This window comes from Coregonus lavaretus (genome assembly GCF_964263955.1).
Source record: "Coregonus lavaretus genome assembly, chromosome: 34".
Classification (NCBI taxonomy): Eukaryota; Metazoa; Chordata; class Actinopteri; order Salmoniformes; family Salmonidae; genus Coregonus; species Coregonus lavaretus.
Window position 1 is genome coordinate 11,249,541 of NC_140021.1, and position 17,978 is coordinate 11,267,518.

Below are 17,978 nucleotides of genomic sequence, written 5' to 3' on the forward strand. Positions count from 1 at the left end.
TTCCATTAGGCTACACCATTTTTGTGTGTCAGGATCATTAGTGTTGTTGCATTAAGTGAATAAAGTAACAAAGTACTGACAGGGAAAAACAACTCTGACACACAAACCACAGTGAGACTCGTTTATGGTGATATGAATAACAGAATACTTTTTATCATTATTATTGATGCCTTCAAGCTTCTGTCAAATTACATTAAGCTGTGACTTCAATAATACACAAAATAAAACAAATTCAATAACCTGAACATCAACTGCAGTTTTAAATGAGTCATTGCTGTTACAAAAGTTTTCCAAACTGTCTTCATTAAAAGTTATATCCAGCTTTCTCTGGTTATTAAGGATAACAAACAGCTTGTGTGTGTGTGCTTGTTCCAGCAGCAACTTAAGCCACATTTTCTGTATATCCTGTATATCCTGTATCGAAGTATTCCGTCTGTCTGCCTGTGTGTGTGTGTGTGTGTGTGTACCGTACGTGTGTGTGTCCTGTGAGTCACAGCAGGGCTTGTTCCCAGGGACAGTTCAGAGGAGAGGAGCGGAAGTCAGGTAGGACCTCTTCCACTGTGCGTTTCAGCTGCTCCCTCCTGGTCTCCCTCTCCTCACGCAGCCATCCTAGATACCGTCTCCAGGCCTGGAAACAGCTCCGCACCGCCCGCCTGGTACAGGGACGGAGAGGAGAGAAACCAAGAGGAACAGACACACACGACAGAGAGAGAACAGAAGGAAGCAGACAGAACAACTTAGAAAGCCCTTACAAGCGGTTATACAGTAACAAAGTGAGGTTGTACATACAGAGCATGTCTACATCTTATACAGCAGGTGTAAGGCTTTGACAGGTGTAAGGCTTTGACAGGTGTAAGGCTTGACGGGTGTAATGCTTTGACAGGTGTAAGTGTACAAAAGGCTGTGAAGTATTTGTAGTTATATCAGTAATGTTAGTTCATCATATCAGAGCTGTAGCTCCGCCTACCGGTGAAGTGGAGCAGAGCATGCTGGGTGATCTCCAGCTCAGAGAAGAAGATCCGCTCGAGAGAAGTCAAGAGAAAGCTCCAGCCATCCATGTGTTTTCCCACCAGTTAGCTTTCATTGTGTAAGCCAAGGCCAGTGTGCTTACTTGTTGATATGTAAGTACATACATCATATCTTTCAGGTGTTTATGTCTGAAGATGCACTCTGCGACGATAATGTAATATTTATGGTTATGCTAATTAGTAGTTTCTACTGCGAGCTAGCTATTGTGGGCTGGCAAGCTCTGTTTTGGTTGTCATATCATTTCGGACATTTAACCCTGTATTTGTAAAGGATAATGTCCCCCAGTGCGTCGGTTAACACCCTGTAATTGTATACGTGTATGGTACATCATCATATGGGTATTACATGGTATTTCACTGTTTAGAGGTATTGAAGTTCATTGTGCAGTTGTAGCCCTGTACTGAAGATTGTGTTATGCTTTGTAGTACACGTGCAGCGGCACCCCTTTGATCACAAATGAGTGCAGTCACAGTCACGTTGTATTGCACTGTATGGTCCTGTATAGCATTGTCATCATAGTCATGTTATAGCCATACATATTGTTTATAAGAGCTGTGAATTGGAGATTGTATTCTGTCATTCACTAGTGTATCTTTATTTCTGTCTTTACTTGCAGACCACACACACACACTTTGGTTGAAGCAAGTTGCCAGACCACTAAGTGCCTTAGCCCATCCATACTACATACACTGTGTGGTGCTGTTCCGTGCCTGTGCATCTTCAGCGTCATTAAACCACCTCAACTGGAATCCTACCTATCTGTCATCTGTGCCCTTACCAGCACACGGGAGAGAACACCTAACCTAAAGAATATACAGTCCACCAAGTCCTCACTTACAGTAAGGCTTTGACAGGTGTAAGGCTTTGACAGGTGTAAGGCTTTGACAGGTGTAAGGCTTCTAGGACAGGTGTTATTGGTAAAGGCAGTAAGGCCCAGGTAAACACACCCACCTGTCACTGTGTTCCTGAGCCTGCTGCTCCCGGTCCCACTCCACCATCCTCTTCTGGGTCATGTGCGTGCGCCATAACCGGTTGGCCCGCCCCTCCAGAACCATGCGGTGGTCCTTCAGCTGAGACAGAACGGGTCAAACAGAATGGGTCAGGGCTGGATACAGTACACATCATGGACATACTGTACATCTCATTGAGCAGAATATACAAAAGACTATCCACCTCATCACTATTAAACTGTAATCAGTATTCAAATGTGTTTATGTGTGTTGGAAAAAAGACAGTGACCATTTGTATGAGTTTCTACTTGTGCATGTGAGAGTTTGTTTGTGTGTGTTTGTGTTTGTGTGTGTATTTATGAATGTGTTTGTGTGTGTACGTGTTCATGCCCTAACTCTTTTCCAGTTTCCCAGGCTCCTCCGTAGCAGGATGTGTTGATGCAGTTGTTTGGCAGAGGCCCGTTTCTGAGCCAGGGACTCGCCTGCTACCTGCTGCCAGGACAGGATGCACCGTTTCAGGAGAGACTGCCTGTGATGAGCCCTGGCCAGCTGGAGGGAAATGAAAATAATACTGCGTATATGTCCAATATACCACGTCTAAGGGCTGTTCTTATGCACGACGCAATGCAGAGTGCTAGAACACAGCCCTTAGCTGTGGTATATTGGACATACAGTGGGGGAAAAAAGTATTTAGTCAGACACCAATTGTGCAAGTTCTCCCACTTAAAAAGATGAGAGAGGCTTGTAATTTTCATCATAGGTACACGTCAACTATGACAGACAAATTGAGAATTTTTTTCTCCAGAAAATCACATTGTAGGATTTTTAATGAATTTATTTGCAAATTATGGTGGAAAATAAGTATTTGGTCACCTACAAACAAGCAAGATTTCTGGCTCTCACAGACCTGTAACTTCTTCTTTAAGAGGCTCCTCTGTCCTTCACTCGTTACCTGTATTAATGGCACCTGTTTGAACTTGTTATCAGTATAAAAGACACCTGTCCACAACCTCAAACAGTCACACTCCAAACTCCACTATGGCCAAGACCAAAGAGCTGTCAAAGGACAACAGAAACAAAATTGTAGACCTGCACCAGGCTGGGAAGACTGAATCTGCAATAGGTAAGCAGCTTGGTTTGAAGAAATCAACTGTGGGAGCAATTATTAGGAAATGGAAGACATACAAGACCACTGATAATCTCCCTCGATCTGGGGCTCCACGCAAGATCTCACCCCGTGGGGTCAAAATGATCACAAAAACGGTGAGCAAAAATCCCAGAACCACACGGGGGGACCTAGTAAATGACCTGCAGAGAGCTGGGACCAGTAACACACTACGCCGCCAGGGACTCAAATCCTGCAGTGCCAGACGTGTCCCCCTGCTTAAGCCAGTACATGTCCAGGCCCGTCTGAAGTTTGCTAGAGTGCATTTGGATGATCCAGAGGAGGATTGGGAGAATGTCATATGGTCAGATGAAACCAAAATATAACTTTTTGGTAAAAACTCAACTCGTTGTGTTTGGAGGACAAAGAATGCTGAGTTGCATCCAAAGAACACCATACCTACTGTGAAGCATGGGGGTGGAAACATCATGCTTTGGGGCTGTTTTTCTGCAAAGGGACCAGGACGACTGATCCGTGTAAAGGAAAGAATGAATGGGGCCATGTATCGTGAGATTTTGAGTGAAAACCTCCTTCCATCAGCAAGGGCATTGAAGATGAAACGTGGCTGGGTCTTTCAGCATGACAATGATCCCAAACACACCGCCCGGGCAACGAAGGAGTGGCTTCGGAAGAAGCATTTCAAGGTCCTGGAGTGGCCTAGCCAGTCTCCAGATCTCAACCCCATAGAAAATCTTTGGAGGGAGTTGAAAGTCCGTGTTGCCCAGCGACAGCCCCAAAACATCACTGCTCTAGAGGAGATCTGCATGGAGGAATGGGCCAAAATACCAGCAACAGTGTGTGAAAACCTTGTGAAGACTTACAGAAAACGTTTGACCTGTGTCATTGCTAATAAAGGGTATATAACAAAGTATTGAGAAACTTTTGTTATTGACCAAATACTTATTTTCCACCATAATTTGCAAATAAATTCATAAAAAATCCTACAATGTGATTTTCTGGATTTTTTTTCCCTCATTTTGTCTGTCATAGTTGACGTGTACCTATGATGAAATTTACAGTCCTCTCTCATCTTTTTAAGTGGGAGAACTTGCACAATTGGTGGCTGACTAAATACTTTTTTCCCCCACTGTATATCACAAACCCCTGAGGTGCCTTATTGCTATTATAAACTGTTTACCAACGTAATTTGTTTTGTCATACCCGTGGTATACCGTCTGATATACCACGGCTTTCAGCCAAATCAGCATTCAGGGCTCTAACAACCCAGTTTATAATATACATTTGACTCTAGATGCTATAATGCATTCTTTTCTACCTTCATTTCAATGTCATGGTCTTTAAAGAAGTTAGGACTTTGACCACTGGTAAATAAAGAGAATAGAGTTGTTTGGAGTCAAGGTAAACCAATAGCAGAATAGAACATGAGATATTGAACGAGCTGTTCAGCTGCTCAAGGTTGCATACAGTAGATTAGAATATGTTGCTGAGATGTTACACCATCCATCCATCTTCACTTCTACTTCACTTCCCTGTCCATCATTAATCAGACCAATCATTCCTCTCCTCCAAACCCTCTCATCTCACGCTCTCTCTTCCTGTAGCCCTCTCCTCTAGCCTCTCACTTCCTCTCTCCTCCTCTAGCCTCTCTCTCTCTAGCATCGTTCCATCTCTGCCAGTTCAATTTGTCCTGCTGGTTCTCACAGACAGGTGGTCAAGCAGGTGCTCATACCAACAGCATACTGTAAACATCATTACAGCTCTGACGTGATGTCTGGGATTAGAGTGTGTGTCTGTGTTTGTGTGTGCTCGGTTTACGCTTTAGTTACAGAGTGTGTGTATCATATTTCCATTGGGAATTATGAGGGTGTTGGTTGGTATCTGAATAAGCATGACACCTTGTTTGAGGGAAAGAGTATTTTCCTTCTGTCTTTGTATTTGAGTGCAGCTGTGAATACATAAGTGTGCGTTTCTGCTGTGTTTGATTGGCTGTCCTGAGCTGTGTGACTAGGGGAGAGTGTGCGTTGACAGTCTCTCTGCGCAGACTCTGCATGGGGCCAATTGATTGGCCGAGGCTGACGGCGCCGGTGATTACCTGAGTGTTGGCTTGGCTCATGGCAACTATGCGTTTCCATGGCGCCAGGCCTCGCCGTAGTAACAGAGTTCTGTGGTAGTGTTGCTGGGCCTGGGTCTGAAGCTGCTGCTCTCGCTCCAACCCCCTCTGGTTCCCCTCTGGTTCTCCTCCCTCTGAATACACACACACAGTTATAGTCAGACACACAAACACACACACCGTTAGTCAGACACACACACCCACCCCGTCTAAATTAGATCTGGCCACCATGCCTTGACAGTGAGACGTAAGGCGAACATTATCACCCACGGCATTGAACAACCATTGCATCATTGCTTTGAACAGCTGCCATCAAAACACCAGAGAGTCTATTTTGTGAAATTCCAACTGCATTAAACCTTCTGGACAGGAAATAATGGACAATTTGTGTATACGGTATGTATATTACATATTATATTATTATGTTTTGTATTGTATAGGTGTTGATGACATCTATTTTTCTGTACGGCCCCTGTGATGGAAATCTGGGTCCGTAGGTATCCAGCGTCACAGAGTAGGAGGGGTGATCTAGAATCAGCTTCCTCCTGTCCATGTAATCATATTAATTGAACCCAAGTCAGCACTCCTACTCTAAAATGCTTGATACATATGGCCCCTGAAGTCCTAAATATACACTCTTAGTGAACTGGCAGATTTTCTTTCAAATATGAAATGAAGGTTGTCCCCAGTACAGTTTCACTGTAAACATTGCATCACCTCTCTCGTCTCTTCTCCCTTCTCCTTTCAGCTGCTCCATGTTTCTCTTCCTCCTCCTCCCACTGCCTCTCCTCCTCTGCTGCTTTCAACTGGGCCTGAGAAGAGAAGAAAGTTTCTTGATTTAATGCTTTCTAGCACACTATCACACTTCCCCAGACTCACTTCATTCGACTGCACACACTCTCCTATAAACCCAATATACCTCTGCAAACACACTTTCATTGTCCCCAATAACTTCATGCAAACTTGAATAGCCTCTCTAATTCCCACCGTCTGAAAACCTATACATATTTTTGAACACCAAACTATTACACATCCCCCACTGGCCTAAACACTCCATTCCTCACCAGTCTCTCCCCCTCCTTCTTTTTCTTCAGCTCCTCCACCTCCCTCCCTCCTGCACTCCGCTCGCTGACGAGCACGTTCCTCCATGGCGGTTGAAGGGGGAGAGGGAGAGAGAAAGAGAAAGGGAAATAAAAAGAAATAAAAACAGGGGTAAAGGCTAGGTACATACATTTTGGTGTTGTTCTGTGCCAAAATAGAATGTTCAAAAGTATTGTGTGTGTGCGTTTGTCAGTATGTGTCTGTGTGTGTGTGTGTGTATCCGCAGGCTCCCTCCACCTTTCTCAAATCCCCTCTTCCTATTCCTCCCACGTAGAGGAAACTTCAGCCAAACAGAGTGTAACTGAGAGAAACTGTATTCCTCCATGTAAGCTACTGTAGCTATGGCTCTATACAGCTATGGCTCTATAGGGGAGAGTGGGGTAAGTTGAGCCATTTTTTACATTCAGCATCACTCTGTCAAGGGAAATATAGTATTCTTTCTAACAAAGACATCTACATATATTTCAGGATGTTGTGTATCCCTGGAAATAATTAGAATTCATGTCAACATTACAGTTTTGAAAACATAGCTTGTCCAAAAAAAGTGCTCTCTTGACTAGGGCTGTGGCGGTCACAAAATGTTGTCAGCCGGTGATTGTCAAGCAAATAACTGTCGGTCCCATGGTAATTGACCGTCAATTAACATAAACACATTTAGCATCTCCTGGCTTCCACACATAGCCTACAAGCCACTGATACAGACCTTTGGAACATCTACATTTAAAAAAGTCTAATAAATCCATGTAATATAGCCTACACCTTCACAATAAATCCATTATTTATTTTAGACAGGTATACAGAATAGCATACTGTGAGTTGTCCTTATGTTAGGTCCTGATCTGGCTATGCCAAATGGCTGTGGGCTACACTAGTTCATTTAGCAGACAAGATTTGCTTAGAATTCCATGGCATTATTTTATATTACTTTATAGTATGAAGAATACAACTGAACAAAGCTGAATAAAATAGAAAGGATATTTTCTCCAAACGATTTGAGGGAGTGCGCACATGCGGCTATTCTGTGTTGAGCGGTTAACAAAGAAATAGGTATTCCTATATGCTTAATTTAGAGTTATCAATGTAACTTTAGTTGTTCTACAAACGTTGGGCTATATGTTTTGATTTTTAATACATTGTAAGGCTGCATGATGTGACTCTAATGATGATTTGAAAAAAGTTGCTTGAAAGGCATCAGCTCTTCTATGTTTTTTTGCGCAGGTTGTACACACTTCACGTCTCTCATTCACAATTTGACAAGCACTTGATAATGCCTCGGATTTCATGGCGGCATCCCCTTTATGTGCCCGTAATGCACCCAAAAAAAATCCATGCCTTTTGCGGCCAGTGGCTGTTGTGCCCTTGGCCCGGAGTGCTGCGTTGTGCCCTTCGCCCCAAGTGTTGCGCGGTCCGAAGCACCTCTCACTCACATGGCTCTCCATCCTGTGATCTGGTCTTTCTCACAGGCTACAAGTGAAGACAGACACATTGGGCACGCAACTGCGCGCGTCCTTATCCAACTCCGAGGTGCATATTGAAGATATCGGAAGAACTGTCCACAATTACTTTTCGTCAGCCAACAAAATGAGTAGGCCTAACGAACAGTAAATGCACTAACTCTCCTCTACATCCTATATGGCTCAACTTACCCTACTCTCCCCTACATCCAACTCAGAAATTAAATTAATTTTCTCCTCTTTTCTTCATACTTCATGACAAGATAGTCCGACCATTGTAAGATCAACCATCTGGAATGGATGTCTATGTGTGGTTTAGCTCACATGGAGGTGAATGTGCTGACTGACCCATGACGGTGGGATGACGACAGGGCTGACGGACGGCTGGTTTCCTCGAGGCCAAGGAGCGGCCATCGTTCCCGCCAGAGACACTCCCAGCCCTGGAACACAGAACATCACCCAGAAACACACATCATTAAATATTCACTCTCTAATATAGATCTACTCTATTCCCAACTTCCCAGACTGACCCAACTAGCCCCGCACACAGGGGACATTCTAAGGACTTGTTTTTGTTTAAAGGGAAGGGTACAAGAAGAGGATATCCCAGTAGTGATCAATGAATCAACTTTTAATGAGTGAATCATTCAGCAGACACATTGTCACACCTGGAATAATATGCAGGGAAATACAGTATGCTGGGAGCAGAACACTTTTATTATCATAGTACATTTTAAATTAGCCTGGGTTTTATTCTCAAGCGGAAGTGGTGTATTGCTTTAATTAAACTCATGCTCTATGTATCCTCCACTGATGACTCCTCAAACTTAATTAAGGTGACTATTTTCTAGTAAAAACACTCCTACTTTTTGAGTGTTCTGTAGTATAATATAACCACAACTACCCAAACCCGAGCTTTCACCAGGATAATGGCTTGTCTTCAGACCTGAGCGCTATTTGAAAGCCTCTTACAGCCTCCAAAATGAGAAAATGCTTAGCTGCCTGCTTCAAGTCATGGATGAGTGTCCACAAGTCATGAGCTTTCGTACCAACTTGTGTTCACTGCATACTAAATGTTGAACTACCAATGAAAGTGAGTGCTGATCCCCTTGGGTCCTATGCAGACCTCTGTAACTGAAATCAACCACAATCACGTTATTCTGTCCAAGCGGAAAAGCGCAATTTCTATGCAGTCCCACATGGTATCGATTGGCTTGGGTCTTGAGGTTTGAGTAGACTCCAGAGGACCCTGCGTGAACAAACAGACACACCACACCCCCACACAGGCAGCCTGTGGGCCTCACCTAAGTTCCCATGGTAATGTGAACAGGGGCCTACCTGGGTTCTTTGGGGACAGAGGTCATCCCTCTGGGACCTGGGGCTGCTGGGACAGCAAGCTGAGCGATCTGGGCCTCCTGCTTCAATCCGATCATGCTTTTTCCCTCCTGCAGGCGTGCTATCTGCTCCTGCTGTTCCCGGAGGAGCCTCCTTCGCTCTGCGATGGTCTGCTGCTGGCTGGCATGGTGTCGTATCGCGTAAGTGCTGGCAATTATTGCTGATAAACAAAGGAGTCCGCTCATACTGAACTTGGATCATAAGGTTTATTCTTATCACAAGCTTCAGCATAAGTGACAGATGTCATGACATCCGGAGAGCGACGGCCCGGATTGCAATGGTCGCTCTGCCCTTTCTTTGTCTAGCCCCTACTTATAAACAATGCAAAAAGATGGGTGCTCCCTCTTCTGGCCAATCACCAGTCTCCCCTGGGGCGTCACCCCACAAACGCCACATTTGACCTAACATAAACAACATTCCATTTCTTCATGAAAAACATTTAACAAAGGCATAATCCTAATACACGACAATGGCTCGAACAGCCCTCCAGCAACTCTGCACTACGAGAACGGGGGCAGCACCTACACCGCCGTCCCCACCTCCCTCGCCCACCTCACCCCTCTGCCGTGCTCGCCTCAGCTCACCTATTGACTAGAACAGAACTTTATCATCCATTGTGAAATGTTGCACTTAATTTTTTTAAATAATTGGTAGAAGTAAAGGGTTTCCCCTAATCACTGATATATTTCAACATCTAGGTAGGAGTTTCCCCTAATCACGATATATATTTCAACTACCTTGGTTGGAACAATGGAACGCAACTAAAAAAAATGGTGGTTCTGTTCAGAACAAAAGATTGGAAAATAATTTAGGTTCCAACCCCTGCTTGATAGAACTAGAGGGTAGACAGAAGTTGCCCTTAACTAATATATAGATTGGAGTTTCCCCTAATCACAGATACAGGGTCATATACAGTATTTCAACTTCTACTTTGATCACTCACCTGCACTCAGTGCTGCGTGACGCTGTGTCACCTGCCAGGCGAGGGTGGGCGGGACCACAGCCCCCAGCTGTCCGTCACCTTGACAGGCAGTAGAGGGGGTGGGGCCAACAGGTCGTGACCACACCTAACCTATCTGCAGAGACAGTTGAGGGTCACATGAAAATAGGATGAAGCTGATCATCTCGCTAGAAGCTGCTGTGCCATTTCCACCTTTTCTAATTTACCTCTCTCCCTCAAACTCTATTCAACTACCTCTCTCTTTTTGTTTGCCCCTTCCTCGCTTTCGCTCTCTGAGGAGAAAGCTAACCTTGTAGTGTTGTGAATATCTCATCATGCAGGGAACGTTTCTCTCCCCGGACGATAAACTCACAGTGAGAAAAGTACGGGCAAACTCATGCGAGGAGAGGAACTCTGAAACAGAACTTGTTTATTCAGTAAATACTGATAGACTAATATATGACTTTCACCAAATGAATACATAAGCACATTTATTGCCTTGCAGATTAATTTGACCCTTTGCAGAATTAGCTAATGTTTATTTCATGACTACACATCGTTACCACCTTCGGGGCTTCCGTCTCTAATGTGATTATTATTATTATTATTATTATATGCTCCAGCAAATGTATATCCAATGGGCAGACACAACACTGTGTGTGCAAGTATTTATCTGTCATTTGTTGTGTGACCTCCTATGCATCTATGCCTGTGCTCTTCAAGTGTCACTCACCAGTTCTGTGGTCTCTGATTGGTCAAAAGTCTCAGGCGGGGCTGTGATTGGCTCAGGAGCAGGCGTCTCCATCACCTTGAGTTTCCCAGTTGCCGCAGCATTGATCAGTGCGGCCATCTTGCACCGCGTCTCTTCCTGCTGTGCCAACAGCTCCCGCCGTCCTCTCGCCGCCCGGCACCACAACCGCCAATCACTCAGGCATCGCCTTAACATACGCCTCCGGTCACTCTCCATCGCCATCTGGCAGCGTCTACGAGGGATTACAATGATAAGCGCACTATTAGAGACAAACACCTGCTGTGACTGTGATGAGCTTGAGGGCCAGATTTGCTAATTGTCTTCACCAGGTGTTTGCAGGCACCTATTTATTTGGCACGTTTTCTCTGTGTTCATGAGTCAGATTCAGTATTAAAGTGTAGGTAGCATAAACGTAAACACAAGTAACATATTTGCATTAGAATACGCATCAAGGCCTCCCGAGTGGCGCAGCAGTTTAAGGAACTGCATCACAGTGCTAGAGGCGTCACTACAGACCCGGGTTCGATACTGGGCTGTATCACAACCGGCCGTGATCGGGAGTCCCATAGGGCGGCGCACAATTGGCCCAGCATTGCCCGGTTAGGGGAGGGTTTGGCCAAGGGGGCTTTACTTGGCTCATCGCACTCTAGCGACTCCTTGTGGCAGGCCGGCGCCTGCAGGCTGACCTCAGTCGTCAGGTGAACAGTGTTTCCTCCGACACATTGGTGAGGCTGGCTTCTGGGTTAAGCGGGTGGGTGTAAAGAAGCGTGGTTTGGCTGGTCTTGTTTCGGGGGACGCATGACTCGACCTTCGCCTCCCGAGCCTGTTGGGGAATTGCAGCGATGAGACAAGATCGAAAAAGGGGGTAATAAAATAAATACAAATAACAATAACAATAAGAATACACATCAAAAGTCCCAATGCAAAGTTACACCTCACTTTTCTATTTATCAAGTTATTGCATGCCGGAAAAAACTTTTGCGGGCTGTAATATGGCCTATTCCATAAAATGTAAACTCCAACAGAAATAACTTCAAATTAAACCAGGTTGTGTAACCTGTACAAGTGTGAGGTGGAAATGTCTTTCTTGAATATGCCACTCCTGTGAGACACCCTCAGAGAGTGGTGTCACAGCCAGGTGATCAGGGCAGAACGACAGATTATACCTTACCAAGCTACCTTCTTACAAGCAAATACTTTATGAATTTATTGATACAAATCAGCTTCAAGGTTGCTAGCCAACTAACCTGCTAACGTTAGCCCTACTAGCCCGCTAAAGTTACATTAGCATTGCGTGAGTCAGCCAGTTGCTATCAACACCTAGTTTACAGCTACATTAAAGTAAACCAAAGTTTTGGAAATACATTTATCAAATAATGTTACCGGTATATGCAAGTAAGCCAGCCAGCTAAAGATAATTATTTTAGCCTGCTACCTAGCCTAGGCAGCTAACCACCACGGTTGACATAGCTAAGTAGTCAGCCAGAGAACAACTAGTCTAGCACAGGCAGGAACCCACAGAACACAACAACAACAACAAAAAGCCAGCAATATATGAGGTAGAGAGAGCGGAGACTTACCATTTGATGGCTGAGTTAACTACCAATGTCAAAGAATCCAATAGTGATATAGTGAGGTAAATCCACATTGAATTTAGCCAGTTTATCTCCATCACTGCTGACACTCGTGATGTACCGTTAGCCAGTTTATGTCCATCACTGCTGACACTCGTGATGTACCGGTAGGTCGGTAGGAAATAGAGGTGGCAGGCTTCACATTCACGCTCGGCACAGCACCTGGTTTCAGTCAGCCTCATTCCGAATCCTGCCTTCCACTGGTTATACTAAGTACTCCGGGGGGAAATGAGCACCGCATACAGTAGACGTGTTCACGGTTCCCATACTCTAATCCGCTCGCTTCAACCAGACAAACCGGTCCCACTTCAAAGCTAGCTTCTCAAATGAGTGGTAACCCCATCCTTGTGGGTATTACTGCACTAACTCGCTCGACTACCACTACCAAACGCATAGGAAAAGAGGAGATCCAGTTTTGCTCATGATTTACATGGTTTCTTCTTCAAGGATGTACATAATAGCTCACCCGTGCCAACACTTGGTTTGGAATGTAATTACATGCTAGTATGGCTAGTAGCTAACGTTAGCCAGTTGGAACTAGCTAGGTAGCACAGGTTTTCCATATGACGTTGAGAAATAGTGCATTGTGGGTAGTTCTGAAGATATCCGGAAATACAGTGCATTCGGAAAGTATTCAGACCCCTTGACTTTTTCCATATGTTGATAACGTTAAAGCCTTATTCTAAAATTGATTAAATTGTTTTTTTCCCCCTCATCAATCTGCACACAATACCCCATAATGACAAAGCAAAAACAGGTTTTTAGAAATGTTAGCAAATGTATTAAAAATAAGAAACTGTAATATCACATTTACATAACTATTCAGACCCTTTACTCAGTACTTTGTTAAAGCACCTTTGGCAGCGATTACAGCCTTGAGTCTTCTTGGGTATGACACTTCAAGCTTGGCACACCTGTATTTGGGGAGTTTCTCCCATTCTTCTCTGCAGATCCTCTGAAGCTCTGTCAAGTTGGATGGGGAGCATCGCTGCACAGCTATTTTCAGGTCTCTCCCGGGATGTTTGATCGGGTTCAAGTCCGGGCTCTGGCTGGGCCACTCAAGGACATTTAGAGACTTGTTCCGAAGCCATTCCTGCATTGTCTTGGCTGTGTGCTTAGGGTCGTTGTCCTGTTGGAAGGTGAACCTTCGCCCCAGTCTCAGGTCCTGAGCGCTCTGGAGCAGGTTTTCATCAAGGATCTCACTATACTTTGCTCCGTTCAGCTTTCCCTCGATCCTGACTAGTCTCCCAGTCCCTGCCACTGAAAAACATCCCCACAGCATGATGCCGCCACCACCATGCTTCACCATAGGGATGATGCCAGGTTTCCTCCAGACGTGACGCTTGTCATGGTGCCAGGTTTCCTCCAGATGTGACGCTTGGCATTCAGGCCAAAGAGTTCAATCTTGGTTTCATCAGACCAGAGAATCTTGTTTAATAATAATAATATGCCATTTAGCAGACGCTTTTATCCAAAGCGACTTACAATCATGCGTGCATACATTTTTTTTGTGTATGGGTGGTCCCGGGGATCGAACCCACTACCTTGGCGTTACAAGCGCCATGCTCTACCAGCTGAGCTACAGAGGACAGTTTCTCATGGTCTGAGAGTCCGTTAGGTGCCTTTTGGCAAACTCCAAGCGGGCTGTCATGTGCTTTTACTGAGGACTGGCTTCCGTCTGGCAACTCTACCATTAAGGTCTGATTGGTGGAGTGCTGCAGAGATGGTTGTCCTTCTGGAAGGCTCTCTCATCTCCACAGAGGAACTCTGGAGCTCTGTCAGAGTGACCATCGGGTTCTTGGTCACCTCCCTGACCAAGGCCCTTTTCTCCTGATTGCTCAGTTTGGCCGGGCGGCCAGCTCTAGGAAGAGTCTTGGTGATTCCAAACTTCTTCCATTTAAGAATGATGGAGGCCACTGTGTTCTTGGTGACCTTCAATGCTGCAGACATTTTTTGGTACCTTTCCCCAGATCTGTGGCTCGACACAATCCTGTCTCAGAGCTCTACGGACAATTCCTTCGGCCTCATGGCTTGGTTTTTGCTCTGACATTACATTTTACATTTTAGTCATTTAGCAGACGCTCTTATCCAGAGCGACTTACAGTTAGTGAATGCATACATTTTTTAAAAATATTTTTATTTTTTATTTTTTTCATACTGGCCCCTCGTGGGAAATGAACCCACATCCCTGCCGGCCAAACCCTCCCCTACCTTGGACGACGCTGGACCAATTGTGTGCCGCCCATGGGTCTGGCCGGCAGTTGACACGCACTGTCAACTGTGGGACCTTATATAGACAGGTGTGCACCTTTCCAAATCATGTCCAATCAATTGAATTTACCACAGGTGGACTCCAATCAAGTTGTAGAAACATCTCCAGGATGATCAATGGAAACAGGACTCACCTGAGCTCAATTTCGAGACTAATAGCAAAGGGTCTGAATACTTATATAAGGTATTTCTGTTTTTTATTTGTAATACATTTACAAACATTTCTAACAACCTGTTTTCGCTTTGTCATTCTGGGGTATTGTGTGTAGATTGATGAGTAAAAATTTTTTAGGGGTCTGAATACTTTCTGAACGCACTGTAAGTTAATACATTTGTAAAAACACTCAAACATAACTATCTTTGTAGTTATAGGTAACCAGATGGTGACTACAACTAAGTTACTAAGTCTTTGACCACACTACTTTGGTGAGTAAAAATTCACGCGCACCACCTCCAGGCTTGCCACGCCCTCAGCTGTCTCCTCCAATCACAGAGCGCCGCCGCCTTGCCCATCCGCACCCTCCTCTCCAACAGCAGAGTACCAGCCAGAGAAGTGCCTCTGCAGACACTCAAAAATATATACACACACATTTGTTTTACTATTCTTGTGAGGACCAAACAATTGATTTAAATAAAAAAATTCTTATATTTTGTCGGGAATTTTGAGAATTCTGAGACTGTCCAATCCTGCTTTATGTCAATCTGGTTTTGTACCTGTTGGTGACGCGCCTCCATGGTAAGACCCGGGTCCCTCCTCTTCCTCCTGTCTCGCTCTTCTCAGTCTAGTGCCAGATCCTGCACTATCCCAGATTCCACCACTTCCCGCTCCATGAGGTCTTGAAGGAAGTTGTTGACCACTGAGCTCTCCTCCTCCTCAGCCAGGTGGGAATACAGGTCTGAGAGAGAGACGGAGGGTGTATGACGTATGGTCCCGATGGACCCACTGACTGTGGTATGATGTATTAACTGAACTTTAGAAAACAAGGTATAGCGAGAGGTGTGAGTTCCACTGTTTGCTAGAGAATGTCAGATGGAAGGTAAGAGTTAAGTGTTGTTGTGTAGGTTAGTGTCTCTGTACCATCAAATAGTTGAAGTGTTGTTGTGTAGGTTAGTGTCTCTGTACCATCAAAGAGTTTAAGTGTTGTTGTGTAGGTTAGTGTCTCTGTACCATCAAAGAGTTGAAGTGTTGTTGTGTAGGTTAGTGTCTCTGTACCATCAAAGAGTTTAAGTGTTGTTGTGTAGGTTAGTGTCTCTGTACCATCAAAGTTACTGTAGTCCAGGGAGACAGGCTGGGCAGGTGCCATGGCTACTGGACTGTTCCTCTCAGGGGAGACAATCACATCCTCCTCCATCTCCAGTTCCAGACGCAACTTGCTGTTCATCCAATCACTAAGAAGAGCCTGAGCTACAGGAAAAATGTCCATAACACCATTTGTAAAGGCCTGAGATTCTTGTGTGTGAGTAGCCTACCTTCCCCATATGCTTCGTCATGATCCAGCAGCTGCTCTGTATTTTTTAGTGCCATTGTCTGGCTGCTTATCCCTGAATGGGGCTTCTTCAGGGAAAAAACCTCAGTCACTGCAAAGTCTGAGGCCATTTCCACTGTCTGGGGACACAAAAGTACACGTCATGAATACATATGGCCTTATAGACAGACATAGCACAAGAATATCCACTGCACACACACGCAAGCAGACACGCACACACACACAGTCCATCTCTGGTTTCAGGAGGTAAAGTGAAACAAAGTGAAAATAAAGAGCTCACACCTTCATCCATTGGTCAATATCCCCATTATTGTGCTGCACCTGTTATTGTAGAGAACGAGTGAAGACTCTGATTATTAGGATTGTATTTATCAGGCAGAGTTTAAAGAGCAGGAGCAAAGAGGGCCTATAAAATGAAAGTGTGGTGCTTTGTCACCTCAGCTTTAGCCATTACTATGCCCAGGCAGGTTCACAGACTGTGAGAGTCGTAAACAGGTGTCTGTAAAACCAAGAGTCCAGCCAATGCCTAATGTCTGAGGATTATCTTTAAATTGAGCTCAGACAGCGCCTAATGTCAGCAGATTATTTCAGATACATTTCCTATAGCAGTTGAAAAAAGCATTTATCTGTCTAAGAGTGCTTCAAGTATCCCTGTGTCACCCTGATCACTACTAGAGGATCTCAGACAGGCATTTTAAACTGTAAGGGTTCTTCAGCCTTCTCCAGTCACTGAGACGTATAAATCCACACATTCTGAAGCACCACTTTATTTCTAAAGATAACTTTGAGATCACTTTTATTATGGTTTATCCATCTAGAGTAGATCGTTTTTTTTTTTTTGTAAGGAAGTGTCTGAGCGACGGAGACAGAAAGTATGATACAGATGAATATATTGAAAAGTTTTGCTTGCAGTCATGCAGAGTTTACTCATGCAGTGAAAGATCTGTCGAGGTAATCAATGAATGATTTGTACACCACTTTTTAGGTGACTGTCATCAATATTTTACTTTACCTCACACCTGTCAAAAGTACACACAATCAATAACACCTTAACTTATTTGCAGTGGGGTTTTTAGTCTTAGTGAATCTTTTCCAGCTAAACATATCAGGGTTATGCGAGTATGCCATTTTTTAAGCCAAGAAATAGCTTGTACTTTTTGCCTGGCTAATACAGAAAACCTAACTTCTATTCCTATATCAAAGTTGTATTAATTACAACTTATAGCACTATACCTCCAGCAAAAAAAGTAGAAGTCAAATTTTGCACTGAAATTGTTTTTTTAAGCTAATACAAAAGTAATGTAGCTAGCTAGCTATTGCTAGTTGTACTGTTGCTGGTGCTGCTACTGCTCAGTGCGCTGAAAATAGAACGAGGTGCATGAGTAATGTAGTTAATTAGCCACGTTCATCAAAAGCACTGGTTGCTTGACAGTGGTATTAGTAAACTACAAGTCCCATTTCAACTTTTTGTCAACAGAAGCGTCTGGTAACTATAGTAACTTTGGACCCTTCCCCAAATGTTAAACATTTGACAGTTGTAAAAAGACGCCAAAGTCAATATTGAATGTGCAAAGTCCACACAGCAATATCATAGTCCCACAGAAAGGGTTTGCGCAATCTTATAAAGTATGCACACACTCTCAGTAATGTTTATTCAATAGCAAATGTGATTTTCTAATGAGATCTTTGCAAACGCCCAAAATGATCACGTTTTATAGAAGTGACCGAGG

At 44.2% G+C, this 17,978-nt stretch overlaps 1 pseudogene across 1 annotated transcript; it reads right to left on the reverse strand.

Annotated features, from left to right (window-relative positions):
* Positions 1-468: 468 nt before the first annotated feature.
* LOC311109277 (coiled-coil domain-containing protein 191-like) lies at positions 469-17,376 on the reverse strand (annotated as a pseudogene). The gene is made up of 16 exons: positions 17,297-17,376; positions 16,531-16,563; positions 16,232-16,367; positions 16,020-16,166; positions 15,476-15,657; positions 15,271-15,320; positions 10,839-11,088; positions 10,109-10,232; positions 9,109-9,325; positions 8,119-8,210; positions 6,280-6,366; positions 5,933-6,027; positions 5,198-5,349; positions 2,376-2,528; positions 1,981-2,099; positions 469-653 (listed from the first exon to the last, which is right to left on the reverse strand). The product of its transcript is annotated as a coiled-coil domain-containing protein 191-like (transcript).
* Positions 17,377-17,978: the final 602 nt, after the last annotated feature.